We start from the raw sequence: 4504 nt of genomic DNA, 5'->3' as shown, positions 1-4504 counted from the left end.
TAAATCAAAATTCACCTACATTTTAAACCAAGGATATGTAAGATTATTTTTGAAATTCAAAATGTTGTATTTCTAGCCATTATCTGTCCATGCTTATCATATATACAATTTGAATATTCCTGTGCTTGTTTGATTCTTTCTCATACCAGAGGTTCAGTGTGATCTTTGGTAGGTGAAGAGTAGGGGATGACTGGGAGATTACTCAAAAAAGAAAACCCTAAATGTTTCCATGAATTTTCAATAGGTAACTCTTCTGATAAATGCTTCTGATTATGCACTGTGAAGATTTACAATTACCCTTCAATATCACTCTAATTCACAGAAAGTGTAACAGAGAAAGATATGTCAAAATACTATGCAGAAACTATAGTGCTAACAATTTCAGCATTAATGGTGTAAGAACTAATGAATAATTTAGATAGTCATTCTCTCCCATCCTGGGAATACGGGAGACTTTATCATCAATAGTGATTTTCATAAAGTCAATAACTTACTTAGTAATGTAGAACCTTCATTAGATTACATCTAATTTAACACAGGAAATAGAAACATAGCTTGTTGTTACTAGTAATAGTCAACGGTTAAGAAAGAAGTCGTGTTTTCAAAGCGATTTGTTGTGTCTGTGTACCAAGGACTCTGAAGGGAAACTTCTTGTAATACTTTATGGTGTTACACAGATAGGTCAATTAGCTTCAGAAATACTATCTTGTAAGCTTCACACTTTCAGGCAGGTGTTGCAGCAGCTCATTCCCTAATTGCTTTTGCAAAACTAAAATAATACATAAATCACCCCCTCATGACAAGACCTTGACATGCACAGTACTAGAATTTCAGATCCAATGCATTAAAAAAATATTAGCTCCTTACAAAAGCCTAGGAGATGACAAATCTATATGGTATCAAAGTGGCACAAATGGAAGAAAGAAAGGCAAGAGTGATGGGATGGCCATATTTATATTTTAACTGAAGCAATAGACATAGACTTTTTAAAGTGGTAACAATGGGAGCAATTGTGATGAATAACTCTGGTAGTTACAACTCTGCAATGGTGATGAATAACTCTGGTAGTAATAACTCTTCTTAGAATGGAAGATGTGTAGAATACTGTATGTCTAATTGTGGCTACCGTATTAATTTAGTTAAAGGCCAGGCATTTCTTTGAAACAACCAAACTGGCTAATTTGTACTTAGAGTTTTAGAATTGACTGGTATTTTATTTTAGAAAAATGATTTATCTTGGAAGACAAGACAAAACTTTAAGTACAATTTCACTTTATTTTTCAATATTATAAAATTCACATATATTAAATGTGTTAGTTTTGGATGTAAATATCTGCAATAAATTAAAAAGTTGTTTAGAAAGGGGCTGAATAGGGTTTAGGAACACAGAACTTTCTTTCTTTCTTTCTTTCTTTTTTTTTTTTTTTTGAGACTGAGTTTCACTTTGTCTCCTTTAGTAAAGTGCTATGGCATCACAGCTCACAGCAACCTCCAACTCTTGGGCTTCAGCGATTCTCTTGCCTCAGCCTCCCAAGTAGCTAGGACTACAGGCCCCTGCCACAATACCTGGCTATTTTTAGAGATGGGGGTCTCACTCTTTCTCAGGCTAGTCTTGAACCTGTGCGCTCAGGCAATCCACATGCCATGGCCTCCCAGAGTGCTAGGATTACAGGTGTGAGCCTCTGTGCCTGACCCCTACATAGCAGTTTCTTATGTGGGCTCTAACATGTACTACTTTTGCCTCTGTTTTCTTATCTAAAACACAGAATGAGTATAGTAATATGTAACTGTAGCATGTTTATTATCTGTTTGCTAAACTCATTATCATTGATCAGTTTCTTTGATATAAGTATATTCTAATAAGTGGCAAAAAAGACAGGAATGATCTATTCCCTTTTAAATGTTAATATTCACCCTTACAAACTTGTTGAAGACAATGGTTTTCAGTCAATTCATAGTATATAATAGTTCCCTCCTATTTTTCATAAGTTTTTGTCTCATTGTATGGAGAAGTAAAATAAATTCTAAGAATAGGGGGCTAAAGTGTAGAACATAGGTATTTTAGTCTATTGTTGTTGTCATAACAAAGTAACACAGAGTGGGTAATTTACACATAATAGATATTTATTTCTTACAGTTCTGGAGGTTGGGAAGTCCAAGATCAAGGTTCTAGGAGATTTGGAGTCTGGTGAAGGCTCTGCCTTTGTTTCCAAGGTGGTGTCTTATTGCTGAAACGTCACATGGTAGAAAGCAGAAGAGAGAAAGGATGAACAACCTGTCCTTGCATGACGAAAGAGAGAAAAAGCATAGAGGAGCATCAATTCTTTTACAAGGCATTAATTCCACCCATGAGGGCATAGTCCTTATCGCCTCATCATCTCCTAAAAGCTCCACTTTTTAAATCTGTTGCATTGGAGATTAAGTTTCCACATGAATTGTGAAAGGGACACAAACATTCAAATGATAGCAACAGGCTTTGAAATAGATCCATGTGAATCCAATTCTGGCCTTGACATTTAATAATTATTTCAGGTGAATACGTTAGGTTATACAAGGATAACACATGACCCTCAAATCTCAGTGGCTTACGACAGCATAGGTTTACTTCTTATTTAGACAATATGCAAGTATCTGGATTAATTTCTCTTTGGAACCCAGGCCAAGAAAGCATCCTTTATTGGGACTATTGCCAATTATTGTAGAAAAAAAGAGTAAGGCAAAGCAAGCAGTACCTCTGAAAAGGCAGCACAGACGTGACATGGGCGATCGACTAAGCCAAATCTATCCACACCTAAGTTCAACAGGAAATATAAGAAGGAGCAGTGAATATTAGGAAACAGGAATTAAATTTACCAAAATAAGTTTATCATCCTGGATTAGCCAGTTATTTGCGTAATGTCACTTTCGGTATCTATAAAAATTAAGGTAGTAAGATTAACCCAGAGGTTTTATAAAAACTATAGTGTCTGGCACACAGTGGGTACTGTACTCAAATTCTGTTTGCCTTAGTCCTTTTGGGCCTCTTCTATACTTCCAAGTTTGGAAAATGAATTTGGGCTAACGATTAGGAGATTTAATCTATTTCCTCATTGATTCAAAAAAATCATGGAATACATAATTTCTCAAGCCTCTGACAGCTCTGTAGTGCTATTATTCTGTGAATTGCATGATGTATCTTGGTTGAAGTGATCATGGGGGGACATTTTATAGGGAACTTTTCTTTCTAAAGAGAGAAGTCTGGACTTCAAAGGTAAGGACAACAGAATTGAAAACATATTTAGCATTTATGATTTCTAGTTTATACAGTGGTTAAGCTGGAATAATTCTATTGCTCCTACCAAAAAATTCCATATCCTAATCCCTAGACACTCAGGATGTTACCTTATATAACTTTTGTAGATGTGATTAAGGATTTTGACATAGGGAGATAATAGTAGATATCTGCATGGAGCTGACAGAATCACAATGGTCCTCATAAGAGACATGCATCAAAAGCCAGAGTCAGGAGAAGGAGATGTGATGAAATGAGCAAGGACTGGAGTGATGAGCTCCCATGACAAGGAGCAGCCACCAGAAGGTGGAAGAAGCAAGGACACAGATTCTTACCTGGAGCCTCCAGAAGAGATCAGCCCTGCAGACTCTTTGATTTTCACAACTAACATTTATTTCAGATTTCTAACCTCCAGAACTGTCAAGGGAATAAATGTGTGTTGTTTTAAGCCACCCAGTTTACCATTATTTCTGAACTTGAAGGTCAGTGTTACTTCAAACACTTGAAATCTTACAAAATTTCTTAAATGGAAATACTTCATAAAAATAAAGAATTTGTGCTAGAGAGTGGTTGCTTTAGAACTTTTTGGGCTTTTACTTTTCTTCACCTTGTAGTTAAATAATAGAAGTAGAAATAAAAGAAACTAAAGTTTAACCTCTAACTCAATCTTAACCATAATCTTGTATGATTTATTTAACTTTCAAGTTTCTTGTTTCCATCTCTTTATTCCCATGTTAATATTAACAAGTCAAATATTAAAAAACTCCCGATGAAGGGTACTGTCATGTTGCCAAGAAATTATGACAGAAAGAGAAACCAACAAGCCACCAAATATTTCAGCAGCCTGACCACAAATAGTTATTCCCCTTCCAGCTCCTCCACTCCTTTGATATACTCCATCTCCTCAGTCAAAGAAAACATGTCCATAGGTCCATAGTTACATACACTGCTAATTTTTCCCTCAACTTCCCCTCCAAAATGGCAGAAATAGGGAACTACCTATTAATATTCCAATGGCCTGTCTGATAAGTTTTTTTTTTTTAACTAATAAGGCCAATTTAAGAAGTCCATATGTATTTAAATTTACTCATCCCAACAATAAACTGATATGAAAATATAATTTTTGAAATTATGTTTTATTAAAATAACTATTTTTAGAAGTAAGTTTTATTATACACACGAATTAAACTAAAAGCATCACTATGTTTTGCTTCTATTCTTTTTTTTTTTTTT

Source organism: Otolemur garnettii, unplaced genomic scaffold (assembly GCF_000181295.1).
Source record: "Otolemur garnettii isolate 467f Iridium unplaced genomic scaffold, OtoGar3 scaffold00129, whole genome shotgun sequence".
NCBI classification, from domain to species: Eukaryota; Metazoa; Chordata; class Mammalia; order Primates; family Galagidae; genus Otolemur; species Otolemur garnettii.
Note: the sequence above shows the minus strand (reverse complement) of the source record.